Here is a 22,473-nt window from a genome sequence, read left to right on the forward strand (position 1 = left end):
TTAGCATGTTGTAGCCCAGGGAAAGTGAACTGTTTTGAAAGGGTTAACAGAACACTTAAGCCACACACATGTTCTTACTCCTTCCCATACCAGTAATGAACCCCAGGAAAAAAGGTGAATGGATACCCTGATTCTGTCCCTTGTTGTTGTTTTCTGTATTAAGCCCAAATTCTCAAAAGTTCTACCAGCCCCCAAATTAGGAGGAGCCCACCTTGAGCCTTGTGGCTCAGCTGGTAAAGAATCCGCCTGCAATGCAGGAGACCTGGATTCGATCCCTGGGTTGGGAAGATTCCCTGGAGAAGGGAAAGGCTACCCACTACAGTATTCTGGCCTGGAGAATTCCATGGACTGTAGAGTCCACGGGGTCACAAAGAGTTGGACATGACTGAGTGACTTTCACCGTGAGCCTCGTGTCTGAATCTTTGTCCTTGGATGACTTCATGTTGAAGGAGTCATTGGTGGTTGATTTCTTGTGAGATGATAATCATGAGAAAGCAGGGTCTACCCCAATAGTCTGTGTTTTCTGTGTCCCAACTTTAGGAACCTCCTGAGCATCACAGAGAATCCGCCTGGTCCCTCACTGTGCACCTTTAAATAAGTATCGTGGCCTTCTCGCCCACTGTGTTCATACAAAAGACAAGACTCAATAGACACAATTTAGTAATAATGAAAGCTTACTCACTGCATAAGTTTTCTTAAACTGTCTTTATTCTAATTAAAATGTTTTCCATCTGATACGGAAATGAATACCAAGAGCTGGAAATTAAGCAGGAAATTAAAATAACATTAATGACTTAATTACAGTTTGTCTTGAGGTTTTCCTGCTCAGTAAGTGGTGTTTTGTTTAGAAAGTCACTCCTTTACACATAAATCTTTATGATGAACGGACTGGAATGTATCCCAGCAAAGGAAGAAGTATTTTATAATGGAATTTGTAAATTATAAGAGAGTTATGTAAGAGAACCACAGGACTAGCTTTTTAAAAGCATCATTAGCGTAATTACTTAATTTGGTACATGCACAATTCTACATTCTTTGAAAGTAAAGGTCAGCGTGTCTAGGAGACCACGAAGATGAGCTTTTGGACTTTTGTGCATTTTTAAAATTTAGACCCAGTCACCTGTCATGCTCTTCCTGTAATTCTTGGCTCAGAAAATCCAAAATGTAACTTTTAAATTTGTAAGTTATTCCTTCAGAAATGTACGCTTTAACCAGTGACGCCAGTGGAACCTTAACCAGGGCAGATGTCTGGCCTGATGTGGGCAAGCAGTTGCCCCTCCCTTGTACAGGGACAAGGAACCTACATGCAGGCCGGCTCTCTGGATGGTTCTGTGCGCTGTCAGCCAGGTTTGCCTTTACTAATGCAGTATCCATTAACCTGACACTCCCATCTCTGGATATAGATGTGGGTGGTGGTGCTGGTTTAGTCGCTCAGTCGTATCTGACTCTCTGTGACCCCATGGAGTATATATAGCCTGCCAGGCTCCTCTGTCCATGGAATTCTCCAGGCAAGATACCGGAGTGGGTTGCCATTTCCTCCCCCAGGGGATCTTCCTGACCCAGTGATTGAGCCCATGTCTCCTGCATTGATAAGCAGGTTCTTTACTGCTGAGCTACCTGGGAAGCCCTGTAGCTCTAGGTTCAGGTAGAGAAATACCAGACCCCACAGCCCTTCGTGATCAAGTGCAACGTGCCTCCAGCAGCCACATCTCACCCCCTATCCTCACCCTCCCCACCCACATCTGTCCTTTCACATGCTCAGTCTCTTTCTCTACCCGGGCCCTTCCTCTGCACTTCGGCTTTATCTGACAGGCTGTCCTCTAGGCCAGCCCAGTGGTCCCTTCTCCACACGCTTTCTGCACAGCCGGTCCTGCTGGTTCCCTCATGGGCACTGCCTTCCGCATCCCTCTGAGGGTCCTTGCCACATCGCGCTGTAATTTCCCTTGGTATTGGTGTCTTTAATTCACTAAACCCTGAGCTCTCTGGTTGGAGCAGGTGCTGGGCCCCACCTGTTTCCACTTCCATAGCACCCAGCCCAGTAACTGCATATGGCTGTGGGTGGGTGAGTGGGCAAGTGACACTGGGGTCATGTACCTTCAAGTCAAAGAGGTAAACTTAATAACTGTTTTGAGGGAAGAGAATGAATACTGTCTTTGTTCATACAGGGGCTTTCCAGGTGGTGCTAGTGGTAAAGAACCTGCCTGCCAGTGCAGGAGAACTAAGAGATGCCAGTTCAATCCCTGGGTTGGGAAGATCCCCTGGAGGAGGAAATGGCAACCCACTCTAGTGTTCTTGCCTGGAAAATCCCATATTCATACAGATCTCAAAATTTGGGTAACAGAAAGCAAATGTGCAAAGAGCAACAGAAAACAAGTTAGATGCTGCTGTCTGATTCCCTGGAGACAGTCACATTTTATGTTAAAAATATCTGCATATATAAAGTTCAAATTTGGCTGTCATGAAATCTTCCATTTGTTGTTCTGGTGTCTTAATTAACTAGTTATATAATTGAATAGCACCTAGGAAAATAGACCATAAATTTCATGAGAACTTCCCCTGGAAGAAGCGCTTTTCTTTTTGTGATGTGTCCTTTTCAGGACTGCCTTCAAGTCTTGTGAAATTGACTGATCTCTCAGCCTTAGACACATGCCTGAATATGATGGTTCGTTTTTACTTTACCTTGAGTCACTGGAATTCACTAGTAAGGTTTGTAGTCAGTCAGTGTGAGGTTTGGTTGGAAAACAGTCCCAAATTTGAAAAACAAATTAGGCAGCATCTCCTCCTTCCCCTGGGACTCAGACGGTAAAGAATCCACCTGCAACACGGGAGACCTGGGTTCAGTCTCTGGGGAAGATCCCCTGGAGAAGGGGATGACTACCCACTCTGGTGTTCTTTTCTGGAGAATTCCATGGAAGAGGAGCCTGAGCGACTGACTTTTTCACTTCTCTCCCCAACACTGCGTTCCCAACTTGCCCTGTTAAGATTCATAAGCACAGTGTTCAGTGTTTGACCCCAGATCGCTGACTTTATGGCTCTTCCCCCTGAAGGTACTTGAGCAAGGGAGGTAAGGAAGAGGTAGATTTCCGGAGAACAGATTTTCAAGGCTTTCTTTCTGCATCCATGTGCATTTGGGTAGTTTTGAGGACACTGTAGGAACCACCTATGTAGCTTATCACTAGCATCTTCCATGATTTGAAACTGCTAGTTCTTTGCCTCATTCAGTATCCTTTGAAATTAAAAAAGTTTTTCTAACCTGTGAAACTGGCCAAGGAAATGACGATTGGAAGTGCTGGGAATTCAATTTAAGTTCACCTTTTTAGTCCTGTGCTTCAACTAATAGTTGCTAGCAGGGGAGCCTCTTGAAGCATTGTGTTGTGCTGTATCAATATGTACTTAGACACGTTCATCTGAATTAGAGAGCTGATTGTACATAATGACTCCCCTGGGACACTCTGTTAGAAAAAAACAAAACAAACCGAAGTAGTTTACTGAATATGCCGAGTCAGTAAAAAATTCTTCTGAAATTAGTGTAAATTGAGTCTGAACCTTGATCATCTTTGAAACTTTAAATTTTTAATTTGACCCTTTAAAAAAATTTTGTGGCCTCGATACAACCTACAACCCAGTAAAAGTTACACTGTCATGATTATGGAAAGAACCAATTTTGAGTTACCACAGGGAAATAAGTCAGGCGTGTGGGAGTGTCTCTGTATATAGTAGTGTGTGTTACTTATATGTGTGTACTGTATGTATATATGTAAGTGTTTAGTATAGACTTCAGTTTGCTTTTACCCAGCTCGCTCCTCTCTGCCTCAGGAAATGGGGCACATTTTCTTCAGTTGAAAACAGAAATAGAAGCGATGGTCTTGACCCACTTTACACTTATTTATTTCAGGCTCTCACCACACACTTGTTCATGGGCGCGGCGAGAAGAGGGAGCCACAGAGCCGGAGCCGGGAGGGCTGCCACTGGAGTGAGAGCTGGCAGAGCTCGTAGGGAGAGCGTGGCCATCCTGCCAGCGCCATGTCTGGCTTCAAGAGCAGTTCTATTAGTGAATTAATTGTACTCAAAACCCGACATTAATTTGATTTGAATGTTACTAAAAATGAAATAGATTAAAGTGACCCAGTCTTGCTTCATTCAGAGTTATGAAAGAGATCTTGGGCCTGACTTAGCTCAGAGAGAGGGGAGTCTCTGTCCACGTGTCATCTGGTCACAGACGCCTGTGTGACCACCCACCTGTACACCCACATCCACTGTCAGACCCCTTAGGGAGCTGCCCTTTATGTAAGAGTGATGATCTGTTTGTTGGTCCCTGTCTGACTCCGGGAGAATGGAAGCTCCATGAGAGCAGGGCAAGGCCTCTGTCATGTGCACCCAGTGTCCCCAGAGCCCAGGACAAAACCTACAGTGTGGAGTCTTAAGTCCATGCTGCCCAGCGGGTGAGTGGGCATCTCATCCTTCCTGAATGTTTTCCTTTAATATACCTCTTTTACATGACTTCTCAGAATGATAAAGCAGTGAAATTTGGGGGGAGGAATAGAAAAACTTTGTTGTAATTGAAATGACTGTTGGACTGGTTAGAGGGTACATATCAGGCCTCAGAGTTAAGATTATAATAAAACTTTCTATATGTTAAATTGTCCGTGCCTCCTGATGAAGATGTAGAAGACATAGATGTAGGAAAAACGTAAGTCATGTCTCTGGGATATTTTAACATCAAGACACCTGATGAGAGGCTGGAAAGAAGCATCAAAAAACAAAAATAGGGAGGTTGAAAATAGGAATGAAAATTTTTTCTTGATATTTAATAACAATAAAATTTGGCATCAAATAAACAAGATAAACCAAAATATTTTGTAAATCAAATGGACATTAACAGAGATACAGAGGGAACTGGGAGGCATTTGTTTAGGTGATAGTAACAGGGCACTTTTGTTCCAGATTACCTTCATGAATGTGACAGGCGCACCGTCTTTATTCTTTGCATGTTGGCATAGACCAGAATATTGATATTTTTCCTGAAGATGTTGTTCTTTGAGGAGGTTGTGTGTTTTTTCTCTTTTTCTTTCTTTCTTTTCTTTTGTTTTAAATACAAAGAACAAAAAACCAAGGAGATAGTACCCTGTGATGTGGGCCTTTATCTCAAGGTGAGTTTATTTGTGTCTCCAAGTTGTGACAAATTATTTAAAGAGCTGAAACTTCTTTTCAGGGTAGCGTATTTTATTGGTCCGGTTTTGTTTATTTCAGTCTAAACTCTGGTTATTTATTGGATACTGAAGAAATCAACTAAAAGCAGGGAAAGCAGGCCCAATTGAACTTGAATTTTGTGTCACATGGAGAAGTGGCCAGCATTTCTAGTAGAACTAAATATGTTTCAGTTTCTCTTAAATTAAGTGTGAAAAGCTAAAGCTAGGTTTTTTTTTTTTTTAATGTACCACAAAGCAAAAAAAAACCCAAAAATCTGTTTCAGAGCATAAATGCATTTTTCATTAAACTTTTTGCTGAATTCTTTTGATTATGTAATCTTACTGTCCCATGGAAGCATAAGAAGTACGAATTCTGGGGTGAAGAAATAATTACAGAAGGGAGTTAATGAGACAGAACTCACAGATCTGCATTTTCAGTCTTGTGGACAAATAAATCATTGATGGTAGACACAGATGTAAAGAAAAATTCCTGATTGCCTTCAAGAAATGCAAGGTTGAACTTTTTACTAAAATAGAATTTTACAGCCTCTCAGAGGGACGTTGTGAGTATTAAATAAGTGTAATGTGCTCAGAATAGCAACCTAGGGCATAATGAGCGCCGGTAAATGTTCGCTATTTATTCTTACAGGGGTTTTAGTACAAAAGATTAAATCATGTTTTAATCATGCATAATAAACTGTACTATAATTTTATTATGGTAAATGTCCATTTGTAATTCAGTGAAGAGAGGCTTTTTAAAGTAACGAAGTAGCTAAAAGTGTTTTTCTTTGTGCTGCTTTGTATACACATGTTGGAGCTGCTGGGGCGTGTTATCCAAATGACAACCGCAGTGACAAAAGATGCAGAAGCAAATGTGTATCTCTTAACGTTATTTTGAAATCCGTTATTTTCATAAATCTGAAGTGTCAATTAGCTTACTGTTTTTTAGCATACTCTGCACATCATCTGTGCACTTCTAAGTTTTATGGAATTAAATTGAAATTTATGGCCACCAAGTACTTAAAGGCCCTGTCAGATTTATCCTTTCATTGATTTGAAGTCTAGCTTTCATTCAACCTTCCTGCAGTTCAGTGTGTGACCTGAGGATTTCCAGAGCGATGACATGAGTTAGTGCCCTCTGGTGGCACACAGAATGCCAGGCAGAGAGGGCTGACCCACCAGCCTTCAGATGGCTTTTCTCAAGAGGAGTCACCTTATCACTGTTTTTCTCTGAGCTTTTCTTTTTGGTGTGTTTAGAATAGTTGCATGGTGGTTGGTTTATGCCCACCTGTCACTCCGTACTTTTTATGTGCTGATCAGTTTCCTACTCCATGGAGCTGTGGCCCTGAGTTCACTAGAAACAGTCTTCCAGGGAGCCTTCTTTAGAAGCTTATTAGCTTGTGGGATGATTTCTGGGGGAAAGCATTTTCAAGTGAATTTATTGTAAGAAAGTATACCAGGATTAAGATTTTCCACGGGGCACCAGGACCTCCGTTTTTAGACACATCTCTTAACTTGCTTGTTCAAAGAGGGGCCCAGGTCTCCTCCTAGAGTGGTGGTCTCTGGGTGACTCACTGTACAGCTGACAACACAGTGGACATGAATTTGAGCAAACTCCGGGAGATGGTGAAGGCCAGGGAACCCTGGTGCACTGCAGTCCATAGTATCGCAGATTGGACAAGACTGAACAACTGAGCGTATTGGAATCAGGTGGATGTCCGTGTCCCCCCTCCATCTTCCCTAGAGGGCAGCCCCACCTTTCCCACTGACGTCCCTTGGCCAGGCTGGATTATACCTTGGGCTTTGGGATCCGGCAGGCCAGGAACTGGGTCCCACCTCCACCTCTGAAAAGCTATGGGATCTCCTGGGGAAATCGTTTTTTTTATGAGTTTCTTTTGCTGTGAGGTGGGGCTTCTGCTGTTGATTCTGAGCTGTGTCAAGATGTGGTTGTGAGGTTGAAATGAGTTGATATGTGAAAAAGCCTTGAACTGAACTGGACAGAGTGCTATTAAATATATAAGTTTCCTTTTTTTCCTCAAAATAAAGTTTCTCTCCCCCTTTTTAAATTTAAAAGGTCACTTTGACAACAGACCTTTTCATTTTGGAATAATTTTATATTATAGCAAAATTGCAAAAATGGTACAGAGTTGTCATATACTCCTCCCCTAGTTTCTCCTGCAGGCCTTACTTCTATACTGTGGAGTTTCCTGGTGACTTTCATGTACAATCCCTGGGAACTTTGATCAGATTTGGCTTTACATGCCAACTTAGTGCTTTCCTAAAGCCAAAATGATTGCCTTTAATACCTCAGGTTTCACTGTAGATGGGGCATTTGCTTTCAAACCCACCTTTCTGTTTTTACCTTGGTCCTTGTCTGTGGCCATTTGACATTAGAATAACCTTTGATTTTCCAGGATCTTAACACCTAAATAGTTTCTCTGTTTATAGCTATGCAACCAAAGGAAAGACAGAATAGGTAGTTTATGTCATTATTTCAACTGGGCATTTTTGCCAATCTCAGAGCTGCTGCTCATGCCATCATAGTTTAAGTCAAAGTAGAAGCATACACATTTTCTTTGAGGTTTTTTTTTTTTAATTGGAATATAATTGCTTTACAGTGTTTTGTTAGTTTCTGCTGTACAATGAAGTGAATCAGCTGTATGTATTAACTACCGACCTCCCACTGCTGATGCCTAAATATTTCTAATATTCAGAAATAGAGAAAGAAACTTGCAGGGTTTCCCAGTTAAAAATTCACTGACTAGTTTTAATATATCAATAATCTATAAGTAGCATTATGATATAAATAAAAAACAATAACAACTCAAATTTTACGTGCCTTTACAGTTTTAAGAAAATGATTCCACATTATTTGGTTTCTTAGCAATCCTGAGGGAGGCAGGGAGAGCTTTGTCAACCCCTGGTTGAGGTCACGTAGCAGGAGTTGGGGTCAAAGTTTAGTAGAGAGGCCCTGCAGACGTAGCCTGGCCCTCCACCCTTGTCTGCCCAGCACCCCTGCAGGGACGTGGCTGTGGAGATGCTTTCCTCCCATTTGAGTTGGGTAACTTCCTAAGTCAGAAGAATAAATAGCATATATTACTGCATATATGTGGGATCTAGAAAAATGGCATAGGTGATCTTATATGCAAAGCAGAAATAGAGACACAGACTCCGAGAACAAAGGCATGGCTACCAAGAGAGGAAAGTGGGGGCAGTGGGATGAATGGGAGATTGGGATTGATGTATATACACCACTATGTATAAAATAGATAACTAATGAGGACCTTCAGTATAGCTCAGAGAACTCTACTCAGTGCTCTGTGGTGACCTTAATGGGAAGGAAATCCAAAATAGAGGGGATATATGTATACGTATAGCTGACTCACTTTGTTGTACAGCAGAAACTAACACAACATTGTAAAGCAATTATCCTCCAATAAAAATTAATTGAAAAAAATATTCTTAAGTAATCTTTTAAAACTTTGAACAGAGTTACAGATTTTGCCATTTGTTATAAACTGGTATATGTAATTTAACCAGAGCCATGAGAAAGTTGGTATTGTGTGAATTCTGAGGCACTTTCGACATGTTGTAGGAGCGATATGGACTTTCTTGAGTTTTACACATTCATAAGTGAATGGTCTGTATGAAAAAAAAAAGAGAAAAGAAAAAAATAATTTGGCCAACTTCACCCCAGTGATCCGTTTTATATTTTTAATATGGACAGCAGTTCTTCAATACATAATCGACAGCTTATGTATTTTGTTTCAGCCCAGCCCCTTCCTGAGTGTTATGAAATATTAAGCTCAATTTAACAGAAATCTCCCCATTTCCGCCCCTGGGGGTCCCTGGTGTGTGCGGCGCTGAGCCTCTGCAGGCCCCAGTGAATCTGCAACCTCTGCCGAGGGGCATCCTGTGCTGCAGAGACACCGCGACTCTGCATCTTTTCTGCAGGAGCCGCTGAGATGTTAGAATGAGAAGATGCTGTAGTTTGAAAAAGTGATAAATGGGCCAGGTTCTTGAAAAGCTAGCAGAACATCTTACTTAAACATTTATTAGGTCTGAACAGAAAACAAAAATGAGTCTCAAAGAAATCTTTTGCAGATAAGTTGGGGTAAATACTTTACATTCGAATACCTGTTTCTGTGGCATGAAAGTTTAATTTTGTGTCACATTTGTTTGGTTTGGGTTTTGGCTACATCTCCATTTTCTGCAGCTCACTTAACTCTTCTGGAGCCACGAGTTCAGAGGAACCCATTGGTGGCTGTAGTGACAGCTTTTCTCAGGCTGTTAAGTTCTCACCAACCACTTGGCTGAGTTCGGTGGGTGGTCTTTTTTAAAATCAATGACATAGGGAATTTCCTGCTGGTCCAGTGGCTAAGACTCTGCATTCCCAGTGCAGGGGCCCAGATTCAGTTCCTGGTGAGGGAACTAGATCCCACACTCCACACTGAGAGTTTGCATACTGCATGACACAGCTAAGACCTTTCACAGCCAAAAAAATAAAATCAGTATATCATAGATGAACCCATAAAGCCAAAGTAAAGTATAAGAATTAAGATATATTTTATTTTTTAATTAAAAAATTTAAGATACATTTTAATATTTTAAAGTTCTAACAGTCTTATTAAAGAATGATCTTTTTTTTGTTTTTTTTAATGCTGACAAAGCATGTTGAGTATTTGCCTGGTTCTAGCCTGGCAGCTCTGAATTGGAACAGCATCTGGGGTACATCCTTGGTGGTTTTTCTGATGGCGCCTAGCACCGGGTGGGCAAGCTGCTGCCTTATAGCAATATCGGATGTCACTTAATAAAAAAACCTTTGTTGTCGTTGTTTTGGTGACCCTCTTCAGGTTTGGTGCCTTTTGGGAAGTTACAAAACGGGACCGTTTGACTGGACTGAGGTTGGGTCACCGTTAATCTGGGACGGTCCCTATTGATACGAGTGCAGAATGGAAAATGAGCATTTCTGCTTCCCATGTACATTTGTGGGGGAGATGCACATTATAACAGGGTTCTGTTCCATCGGAGGGCCTCCCATGGGACTGATGCCGGGGAGGTTAGACAAGATGGGGTCCTTGGCTTCCTGTGGCTGGTGTATTACCACTTCTGTTTTTTTGAGTTCTGTGATCTGGGTAACCAGTTCGAGAGGCGTTTTGTGTTCACATGTAGCTTACTGACACTGATTGGAAAAGAGGTTAAGATTTTGGTTATGCTAACAAGAATAATGTCCAAAAACATCAAGCTGACTCCCCACAAATGGAAATGGTATAGTTACCTAAATATTAATTCAGATTATACATGTCTTTTAGCAATGGATGGGTACTTCTTTCCCTTTTTCTTTTCTGCTTTATTTACCTACCAGATAGATTCACATGAAAAATTAAACTAGGCCCCAATGTTTACATGTTGAAAAATGAGATCTGTGTTCAGAGGTACCTTGTGGCAAGTACAGTTTAGTGAGTGGAGGAGAGGAAGGGCCAGTGATCTCTTTGCAGGTTGAGTGTGACAACCCACCCATCTGTGCTGGGCTGAAATATGCCTTTGGAGTGGAATTTGCATTTTAAGTTCAGTTTTGAGAACCGACCATTCCCTGTGAAAGTGAAGTTGCTAGCAAGTTTGTTTTAAAGATGCTACCACCCTCTATTTCTGTGAACCCAACAAAAATAGCATGGAATAAAATTTAATTATGCTAGACTGAATATTTCATGTGGAATTAAGGGGCAAGACTTGCCTTTAAAAAGCATTAGGTTTGGAAAGAATAAAGGCTTTGTAAGTTCTTTGGAAGATACTATAATTAAAGGTTTGCTCAGATGTATTTTTCCCTTTTTGAAGAGTTTAAAGAAACCCAGCCCTCCCTTCCAAAATTGATTACCTCTCAGACCTCAGCCATGCTCGGCAGGAAATACTGTGAGACTGTTGCTGTGCTGATTTGATGGTTTCTTTCTGTTAAATGTAAAATAGGTTTTTAATCTTCTGATTTAGATGTTTAATAGAAAGCAAACGTGTGACTCGCTTTGGTTTCCGCCGAACCTGTATTTAAGTCCACACAAACAGTTTGAATAAAGTGAAAACATCGCTGGACTAGCTATTTTAAACATAGGAAGTAAGAATGCAAAATGGGGTTCCCCTTTAAAAATAGACATGGCTGCTTGCATTTACATAATTACTGCTAACCAGCACAGCATTTTAAATGGTGACAAACTTAAGGGAGAAAAAGTATCTGTTTTTTATAAAGCCTGGTTAGGGGACTTCCCTGGCAGTCCAGTGGTTAAGACTGTGCTTCCAATACAGATAGCCCAAGTTTGATCCCTGGTTGGGGAACTAAGATTCCACATGCCATGCAGCTCAGGTAAAAAATTGAAGATAAAATAACAATATGTGAACCAAGTGGGGGGAAAAAAAAAAGCCCGGTTAAAGGAAGCTGAAAACCCTTTGAGAGCCACTTCTTGCATGGAGGGCCTGGGCAGAGCCAGGAAACAGTTCAGTGGAGGGGGCAATGTTGTGGGTGGAGGAGGGTGAGTAGCTCAGGCCCCTTCTCTGGACTCTGTTGACTCTCCTTTAGGCTGGAACTTCCTTACCTTTCATCTTGGAGCAGATTGTATTAGTTCCTGAGGTTGCCTTTCAGTTTTGGAGCAAGTGCAGTGACCTCTGTAAACTGTCAAAAGGTGGCTGGTGCAGGTTGAAGTTCACTATCAGTGGAAAGAGCCCGGAGACAGTGAAGATGAGGGCCAACAGCCAAGTTCACCAGTGCTTCAAGTCAGAAGCTCAGAAGTGTCTTTGATTTTGCCATTTCCCCCAACCCCAGATGTGGACTCTGTCTGGAAGTCCTTCACTTCCCCTTCCAGGACCTCTTTCACGTTCCACATCTCCATGGTGCCTCCTGAGTCCACTGCCCTCATTTTCTTTGCCTGGACGTCTGCCACCTGTTCCCAGGTGACCTCCTTGTCTCCCTGGGCGGGGCCAGGGTCAGTTATTCAGAATATAATTAAGAGGAGGTCACTAACTTGCTTGAACCCTGAGCTGACTTTCCATCCATTTGGCATGAAGTTGGCCTGCGAGGTCTGGTCCTGCCGGGCTTACACTTCCTGACGTTGGCCCTCCTGGGCCCACTGATGCTTTCTGCACCCAGAATGCACCAAGCATGCTTCTCTCTCCTTGGCTGTTTCTTCTGTGTGGGTGCCCTTCCCTTCTTCCCCTCCTGCCATGCTGGCTTCTTGATGTCACTCAAATGTCGTCTCCTAGAGAGGCCCTCCCCGGACAGCCCAGCCTAGCACAGCGTCCCTCATTCTGTCATCCGGCAGGTTTTGTGTGTGTGTGTGTATTTTTAATAGCATTTGTTAGTGTCTGAAATGTTTTATCTTCCCCTCCCTACCCCACTAGAATGCAGGCTCTTAGGACAGGGCCCTTGTCTGCTCAGCTGGAAGTGCCCGTAAATTCACAGATCATCAGTGATAAAGTTGGATGCAGGCAAGGAACCCCAGAAATCACCAGTGTTACTAGGGTACTCTGACCTGGTATAACTGGGCACCTGGAAGGACAGTCCCCAGGTGGCTTGAAGTACCATTGAAAAGATACTGCTGTAAATCTTGTCTTTAGACACTGGAAGTTGAAATCCTAGGCTTCACAGAGTGGCTATACTTAAACATCAGCTTGTGTCCTGAGAAGGATGTGAGTGAGCATGGTCCCCTCCCCATCCCCCACAAGAAGTTAACGATGCCTGTATTCTTGGCTCATGGTGAGAGCCCATCAGGGGTGCTTGACCTCCTCGACTGCCTCCCTGACTCACTCTTGCGCAGCTTGAGAGACAGGCTCATTTTTTGTGATTTCTGCTATAGCATCTTTCTCATGAGCGTGACGGGGGAGCTTTCAGTGTTCAGTGTTCATTCTGGGATGAGGGGACAAATCTGCTAAGATACCGTATTTGCAGAAATCTGAACTTCAGTGGGTACTTTCCTTTTGTTCTTGGGGTTTCCTCCTGTTGACATCTCAGATATTTAGGAGTAAAATGTGGAAAGTCTGCTGATACCTAGAAAGTTGGTGATGGTTCCTGGAAGTAGTTCATTGAACCTTTCACGTTCAGCTTCCTTAGGGAGAAAAGACTCATATTTCCAACTCACCGCATCTCAAGCATATGAGGCCACTTCCCTTGTCAGTTGAAGCATTTACTTTGGTCTCCAATGTGCTAGTTGGGGACTGGGTTGTAGAACCCGGGAGGCCCGTCTGCTAATTAGGCAGAAGCACCCCCGTGCGGCTTCCTGTGTGCGTTGCTATCTTTATCAGCACATTGTTACGGTGGTTGGGTTGTATGAGTAAAAACAGTAACTTGTCATTTAGTTTATGGTGACATGGGCCTTTTTAGAATCAAAACCTATGGATAAAGCCCCAGAGCAGGAGGGATTGAGTTGTTTTTGTGCATTGGCTCATCAGAATTGATTGAAGACAGCCTCTCCCATCTCTGTGTGACGGAGCCTAATGCCACCCAAGTCCAGGTACTGGGTTGCCTGGTCCCCCTTGCCTGGATGGAGAATAGTTCAAGCAGGATGTGGGCAGAGCTGAGAAACGGCCCACCTATGCTGGATTGAGGGATGTGAGTTGAAGCTGGGTAGATCGGGCTGGAAGACAGGTTTTGACCAGTTTATGGAGGGTCTTCTTTGTAAGAAGTGGGTGACACGGCAGTGTTCCCATGATGAGTTGCTGGCGTGTGTTTGGGGTCTGCTAGTAGCAGGGAGAAACATTGGGAGTGCCTGTCCATCATTGGTTTCCTGGTTACTGAACACTGAGTAAGGCTCTCTCTACTGGAGCCACTCTTCTCTGATAACAAACATTAGAAACCATCCACTGTATCCCCCGAACTGTCTCACTCTCCTAATTCAACCCTTTTTTTTTATTGCTTTTGAAATTAACTTGATGGTTTAGTCAACTGAATATGCTAAACATGTTACCATACATACTTGCCCATTAGTGGTCAGTAATCTCTTTAAGAATATGAAGGGCCTTGACTTTCCCTTGTGGATTATTAAAAAATAAGTGTTTATGGTACACTTGACAGTGTGCTTGACACACATTTAGTGTCTATGGACCTTGTTATTTAATTGCTTGAAAATGAAATGGGGCCCCTTATTCCAGCTTGAAAAAGTGAGGTTGGCCCCCTAGACAGACACACTGGTTGCATTTCACTGGCCTTGGATATTAGCAAGGGAAAGCCACTTATTTATTTTCGATTGTTCATTTTTCCTTTCTTACCCTTAAAAGATCCTAAATGATTTCCAGCTCACAAGCTTCATGGCTGTCCTTTTCTAGTAAGTCCTGTCTTAGATATTTGCAGAAATTCCTGGCTGTCCATCAGTACATAACTTTCCTCCTCATTGCAGGTGCTGTGTTTGGTGGTATCAGAAAAGCCCCACAGATTCGAAGTCATTGCCTTAGGGAAGTTGAGATTCCAGTGGTTAAGCTAATAAAATGCAGTTTTGTATTCCTTGTTTTGGCACTGTGGTTGGCTTATTAAACACTTCCTTAAGTGGGTTGAGAAACTTAAGTATTTGTTAAATTTTAGTGTGTCCTGATTTAGAGAAAACTAATTGTTATCCAGGTGGTGCTAGTGGTAAAGAATTGCCTGCCAATACAGGAGACAAAAGAGAGACAGTTTTGATCCCTGGGTCAGGAAGATTCCCTGGAGTAGGGAATGGCAACCCATTCCAATATTCTTGCCGGGAGAATTTCATGGACAGAGGAGCCTGGCAGGCTGCAGTCCATGGGTTCACAAAGAGTTGAACATGTGAGCACACGCGCGTGCGCACACACACACAATTATTATCTAACTTTACAAGATTCATCTGTTGCCCATTCCTCAGGTTGGAATGATGGAAGGAGAAGATATAAATTCTTTCCGGCAGATAAGTTAAAGCTCATAGATGGTGAGAGAACAGGCTGGTCCTTGGGAACCATTATCCTGAATGGAATTGGCTTGTCAGTTGGCCCCTTGGGTGGTACAAGTTTCCAGTGGGCATTCAGGAAAGACACTGGAATGAGATTTTCTTGAGTCTCATCTCAGAATCTCTTTTGTTTCAGTTGTCCAAGCTTAATGGCCCAGCTAGCCTGATCCCTAGGACATTGTTGTTCAGTCATTAAGTTGTGTCCCACTCTTTGTGACCCCATGGACTGCAGCATGCCAGGCTTCCCTGTCCTTCGCCAACTCCTGGAGTTTGCTCAAACTCATGTCCTTTGAGTCGGTGATGCCATCCAACCATCTCATCCTCTGTTGCCCCCTTCTCCTCCTGCCCTCAATCTTTCCCAACATCAGGGTCTTTTCCAGTGAGTCGGCTCTTTGCATCAGGTGGCCAAAGTATTGGAGCTTCAGCTTCAGCATCAGTCCTTCCGGTGGATATTCAGTGTTGATTTCCTTCAGGATTGACTGGTTTGATCTCCTTGCAGTCCAAGGGACTCTCAAGAGTCTTCTCCAACACCACAGTTCAAAAGCATCAATTCTTTGGTGCTCTGCCTTCCTTATGGTCCAACTCTCACATCCATATGTGACTACTGGAAAAATCATAGCTTTGACTAGATGGACATTATTAACGTTTTATCATATAGCAGACCGCCTGGTTGATAACAGGTACCTGGTTGCCGTGGAGCCCCTGGTTTGTTTTGTTCAAAGTATTATTTTTCAATGAAGAAGTTCATCTAGACCAAGCACCAGAATGTTCCTGGTTTCCATTCTCATTCTGTGTCCAAGTGCCACAGAGTGCTTCCATGAGGATCCATAGGGAAAATCAGGTAGGTGTCTAGGGTCCATGAGGTCATCTGTGCCTGGGGCGCTTCTCCACGGTAGCAGAGGGTTTGCCATCCTTGACAGCTCGGCCGCCATCATGAAAGTGTGGCCAGCTGCTTATCCACCTTGGATGCGCCGTGGATGATGGATCATAATCACGGCCATGTGGCGGCTGAGAGGCAGGCTCCAGCCAGCGTGTGCTGGCTCATAGTGTTTTCCTGATGGATGGAGCCTATTCTGGGAAGCAGCTTATTGTCTCACGTGAACAGGCTTTCTAAAATAAATGACTGCTTTCTTAATATTTTGAATCATTTTCTTCAGCGCATGTTTTGTAGCCGTGGTTTGAAAGCTTGCCAAATATATGCCTTTGCACAACTCCCTGTAGGGCTGGATATACAACCAGACCAAACAGTGTGATTTAAGGTTGAACATAATTGGGAACTCGGCAATCACTTGCCTTGCATTTGATAGAATGGCAGCAGAGTGCTCTAGAGTTATTCCTGAGTTAAAAATTATATGCATAACACAGAAGCGCACACACATACATAGTCTCACCACCTCATAATAAAGACATCATGCCTGAGACGATTGGGCAAAAACAGTAGCTTGATAAATAATTACTTGACTTTTGTAATGGAGATAATAATTAACTTCAGACAGATCCTAGTGTTGACACCACAGATGTATCTGAAGACTTTAGTCAAATTATATAAGGATGCAGGATGGAAAAAATCAGACGGTGGCAGGAATACATTTAAAATACAGTCCTCTGTCAAGTCTTTCATCAGTTGATCTGTTTCCTTGTTTCTGTGGACTTGAGTAGTTGAGCCATAAACTTGGTGAACTTGATGGTGCCTCCTTGTTCAAGGTTTTACATTTCTTTTTTTTTTTTAAATTTTAATTTTTGGTCACACCAAGCAGCGTGTGAGATCTTAGTTCCTCGACCAGGGATTGAATCCATGCCCCCTGCAGTGAAAGCGTGGAGTCTTAACCACTGGTCCACCAGGGAAGTCCCAGTTTTTACATTTCAAACCCTACTATGTGTTTATTATCATTGGATTACTGGTTACTTGTCATCGAGACCTTATTACATGCCTCGTGTGCTGGTGGAAAAAAGGCCATTGACAGCTCCACTCCCCAGAGCTCTTTGAAAAATCACATGTGAAATCCAACATTTAATAGAGGGTAGTAGAGGGTGGGGAGAAGGAAATGGCAACCCACTCCAGTGTTCTTGCCTGGAGAATCCCAGGGACGGCGGAGTCTGGTTGGCTGCCGTCTATGGGGTCACACAGAGTCGGACACGACTGAAGTGACTTCGCAGCAGCAGCAGCAGCAGCAGTAGAGGGTGGAGATGCACTGAGACCTCGGCTTCATTCCTGGGCTGCGGGTGTTCTCCAGGCTTGTTGCTGGCATTGGTACCACACTGGGGAATGAGGTGATGTCTGGAAGGAATGCCTAAATTCCCCAATGATGGCATCCCCCTGCCACATAGCCACATAGCCTCCCCACCTCACTTGTAAGAGGATGTTAATCTAGCAAGAGCAGGAAATAAAACTCAGAGATAAAAATTTGCCATCACAAATTAAGTGAAATTTCTCCAAGGCTTTTTTTTTTAAATGAAATTTTGAACCCTTTCCAATCATTGAAAAGCACATATCCATTGTAGTTTCAGACAAAGTAATCTAACTCCAGAATGTAACCTGTGTTTGCAAACAACATGACTATGAAAAATCCTGGGGAATATATGTATTTGTGCCACAAGAAAGAATGAGTGGATTCAACAGGCTGCAAGATACAAAGTCAGTTGTATTTTTATATATTGGGGGAAAAGGAAGAAATTTAATCAGTACCATTTACAGTAGTTTCAAAAACATCAAACATCTTAGAATAAAACTAAGTAAATGAGTGTAAGACTTCACTGAAAACTACAAAACATTGCTGAGAGAAATGAGAGAAGATTTACGTAAATGGTGGACTCTACTGTGGATTGAGAGATTCAGTTTTGTTAAGATGTGTTTTTTTCGTTAAATTGATTTATGAATTCTGTGCCATCCCAGTCAAAATTCAGACAAGCTGATTATAAAGTTTATATGGAAATACAAAGGAGCTAGAAAAACCAAATCAAGTTTGAAAAAGAACAAAGCTAGAAGATTGTATTGCCTGATTTTCAGGACTTCCTATAAAGCTCCTGTAATCAAGACAGTGTAGTATTGTAGAGGGATAGACACAGAGATCAATGGGACAGAATAGATGGTCCAGAAATAGACCCACACATACATGGTCAGTTGATTTTCGACAAAGGTGCAAAGGCAATTCAATGGAGAAAGGATGGTGTTTTCAACAAATTCTAATGGAACAGTGAGACATTGTATGCAAAAAACATGAACCTCAACGCTTATCTTGGACCGTATATAAAAATGAACTCAAAATGGATTATAGGCCTACGTTTAGATTCTAAAACTTGAAAGCTTCCAGAAGAAAAAAAATTTTGTGACTCTGGAACAAGCAAAGATTTTTTAGCACAATCCGCAAGAGAAAGAAAATGGATTTCAGACTTCATCAAAATTTTAAAATTCTGTTCTTCCAAAGATACTGTTAAGATGGTGGAAAGACAAGCCACAGGCTGGGGGGAAACTTTTGCAAGCGTATGTCTCATGAAGGACTTACATCCAGGGCATGTGGAGAGCGCTTAAGACTCAATAAAGTGAAAACAACCCAGTTTAGACCTGAGCAAGAGATTTGACCAGACGCTTTAAAATGTTTAAGAAAATCTTAAATCTGTACTTATAGTATGACCCAACAGTCCGACTGCTAGCTATTTACCTGAGAGAATGAGAAGTTATGTTGACAGTGGCTCTTTTCGTGATTTCTAGTAGCTGAAAACCCAAATGTCATTCATTCAAGTGGTGAATGAATCACCATCTTCCTTGGAATACTGTCAGCAATAAAAAGAAACTGATACAACATGGCCAGATCTCACAAGCATTCTTTGTAGTGAGAAGAAGCCAGACTCAACAGGAAATCTTTTGTTTCCACATTGTTCTACCTGATATTCTGGAAAAGGTAGAACTATTTGGAAATAAAACAGATCAGTGGTTGCTGGGGATTGGAGATGGAGGGGTGCTGGCTGAGAAGAGCACATGGGAATTTTTGGGGATGACAGAAATCTGTATATTTTGATTATGGTTGTGGTTATACAACTCTGTTTGTCAGAATATATACACCTACGCACTTTGTGTAGGCACTTCACAAGATCCCCAAATGGGCAATAGACGTGTGGAAAGGTGCTCGACATCTCACTCATCAGGGGATACGGATTAAAATCACCATGAGATACCACCTATTAGAATGGCTCAGATGAGAAAGACCACCAACATCAAATATCAGTGAGATTGTGGACTATTACAAGCATTCAGTGGTACAGCAACCTATTTGGAGACTTGTTTGGCACTTTCTATGAAACTGAACATCTGCACTGTGATCCAGCAATTCCACTACTTAGAAGAAAATATACGTTCATGAAAGGACTTGCAGAGGAATGTTTATACAAAGCCCCAGACTGGAAACAGCCCACATATCCATTATCTGAAAATGGGGTAAATAAATTATTATCACAAAGGTATACCACTGAGCTGTAAGAAGAATGAACTGCTGATTCAACCATATGGATGGAACTAGAAAACAAAAGAAGTACAAACCAGTCTGTGGTGGTTAAGTGTGCAGGGAGGGGAAGTGACTGGGAAGACTGGGGAAGCTTCCTGGGTAATGAAGAAAGAACTAAATGCGGATTGGAGCTGTGATCACATGAGCACAGGTAGTTGTTAAAACTTGTGGAACAGTTTAAGATCTGTACATTTTATTGTATGTTAATTATACGTTAGTGAAAGTATTTTAGGAGCTCACTCAACATTTTATTGAGTCCTGATTTTTTTTTAGCCATTTGTTCTGTTTGGTTATCATGATGTGCCTTTCGCATAACACACATGTTTCTGTTTGGTACATGATGTTGATGTTATCCAGTATTCTGGAGTTACGAGGGAAGGCTCAACTTCTGATTGATTTGACCTGGCTCAAAGCTTCAGAATATCAAGGGGAGAGGTAAGTAACCTGTGGTTTTGACCCTGGGTCCTATAGGACCTGCCTTCATTTACCCGTTTACCATTTATAGAGCCTCAGTGTTGCAAAGAACAAAAACATGAAGATTTCCCATGTGCCTTAATCATTGGGGAACCCCTTCTAGAAGCAAATGTGGCTGGAATTCCGGCCTTATGGAGTGAGCTGGATGTGGGGGATGGGAATTGGAAAAGAAGCTCTTGCCCAGCTCCTCTTAAACATCAGGGTCCTTGTTTTTTGTCTTTCCTTTTGTTCTCCGTAGGCATGTTTTCTGCGGGTGTGGCTTCAGCCATCACCACTATGGGACAGTTCCCGAGTTACCTGCAGCTCACGCTTCTCTTCTAAGCAGAAGCTAGTAAGATATCTCGGTATCTACTCTGTATCGCTCTGTCCCCACTACTCACAAATGTGCTGTCGTTCTCACTGTATGTAAGGTTTCTCTCAAACCTTTCCTGCTGCAGTTCTCTTTCCACTTCCCTTCCCATCTTCTCCTTGACCGTAGAAGTCGGGCTCTGCCTCCCCACCCATTCCCTGGAACCTTCTCATTTTAGGATTCACTGAGAATGCTTCGTGACCAAATCCCATGGCCAGTTTCCAGCCCTCATCCTTCCTGGCTTCTCTGCAGCAACTGTTGACGTTAATTATCCTTTTCTGTCTCAAAGGAAAACCTCCTCTTCCTTGGTCTGGGGCACTGTTCTCTCTGCTGCTCACTGTGCAGACCCTGCCTTTCTCCTGCCTCCCCTTGGAGATTCCAGGGCCTCTGTGTGTGTCCTTGGCCCTCTTTTCTATTGTGAGAGGACTCTGTTTCCCTGTGTACGCTCATGACGCCACATCTGTATCTTTAGGCCCTGCCTCTCCTGAGTTTCAAGTCTGTATTTCATGTTGTGTACTGAACTCTTCGCACTCACCATCCAAACCAAGCTCCTCACCCCCAGCTGTGGCATCCTCTGGTTCTACTTCTGGATCCGAGACCAGTAGTCCAGGCCTGCTGCTCCTCAGTGCCTTGGGTGGCCCCCCCGGCGTCAGTGGATGAAAACCTGTAGCTTCTACTGGTCTTTCCATGTCCCTCCCCCTTTCCTGTCTTTTCCTTCCCTCCCACCATTGCCCCAGAGTGGGCCCCCATGACCCCTTGACCTGTTCCTGGGTCTCCCTGCTTTGCACCCGCTTTCTCTACAACCCGCTTCTGCCTTCAGTCACCCCCACTCTGCAGGGTAAAGCCCCAGTTCCTTAGAATAACCTTGAAGCCCTTGGTCTGTGTATTGCCCGCCTTGTCTGCACCTGGGTGATGGGAGAACCTGTAAGTTTCAGTTCCAGTTTCTCTCCCATGTTGTCCTTGTCCCCTGGTAGAATAGATTGTTCTCAGCTTCAGGTTTATGTGGTGCTTGATGTGTTTTTTTATTACTAATCTGTGAGTGTGTCTGTTTGCACACGTTGGTGATGGCACCTGAATTTCTCACTCGTGTGTTCTGGGCCCAGACACAGGGTCTCGTACACAGAGGCGCTCATGCAGGGTTATGGAACAGCATCGTTGCCTGGTGGGAGCACCCACCTTCCCCTTCGGTAAGGGCTCTGTGCTTCCACATTCCCTGCTCCTCCAGGCACCCCAAGGGATGCAGATGGACCTGGTGTTGCAAGTCCCACCCGAGTGTCTGCGCTCTGGCCATGGGAGCGCCTCGCCTGCTCTGGAGCATGAGCCCTTGGGCTCATCCACCATCTCTTCGGACGACCAGAAAGGACCACTCTGGGATCTGGATGCCTTCCAGCGTCGATGCTAAGAAGAGGGATTGCCTGTTTATGTCATGTCCAAGTGGTCCTGGCAATCCAACTCTCCCAGACTTCTCCGGAGGAGGGGTGGGAAGGAGACTGGGGAGAAACCCACGCCCTGCCTGGAGTCTTCCCACAAGAGATGGGAAGTCTGGTCTCCTTACAGAGGAATTGTCTTCCACACCAAGAACAGTCGTGTCTGCTCCTTCCTTGCTCCTGGCAGGGCTGTGGGTGGGCTGTGGTCCCTCTTCTGGCCTTAAATGAAGTGGAACTTGGAGCCAGAGAAGGGACCCTATTGTAGCTGGCTTCTCTACTCTACTGACACAGCAAGGAAGGACGGTCAGGGATGTGGCCCTGGTGGAGCGGGCATTTTTCACTGATGCCTTTAATAATTAGAATTTAAGCAACAGAAGGCAGAGTGAGATTGTCTCAAAGGCACACCAGAGACACAGGAGTTTGGAAGTTGGCTCAGAAATCTGCTTCCCCTCCCCACTTAGTGGCCGTTACTTCAATGTATTTTTAATTTCATTTCCCTTCCCCCTGGTTTTTGAGCACGGCAGTCTTCTCCCTAAAGGGAGTTGGGGAGGAAGGTGCTCTGTGAAATATTCTCACACAGTTATTATTTGCCTGGGGCCA

The 22,473-nt window shown here is 43.4% G+C and overlaps 1 protein-coding gene and 1 long non-coding RNA gene across 3 annotated transcripts in view; both read left to right on the plus strand.

Moving 5' to 3' along the window:
- Nucleotides 1-22,473, plus strand: part of CAMTA1 (calmodulin binding transcription activator 1) — a 989,569-nt gene that overhangs the window by 93,878 nt on the left and 873,218 nt on the right. The gene's annotated exons all lie outside the window — the stretch shown is intronic.
- On the plus strand, nt 4,059-22,196 carry LOC148775145 (uncharacterized). Its single transcript, XR_016039618.1, has 3 exons — nt 4,059-19,774; nt 19,981-20,058; nt 20,336-22,196. It is a non-coding gene; the product is annotated as an uncharacterized LOC148775145 (long non-coding RNA).

This window comes from Moschus berezovskii, chromosome 17, assembly GCF_049115385.1.
Source record: "Moschus berezovskii isolate FMDL1 chromosome 17, NW_MosBer_1.0, whole genome shotgun sequence".
Classification (NCBI taxonomy): domain Eukaryota; kingdom Metazoa; phylum Chordata; class Mammalia; order Artiodactyla; family Moschidae; genus Moschus; species Moschus berezovskii.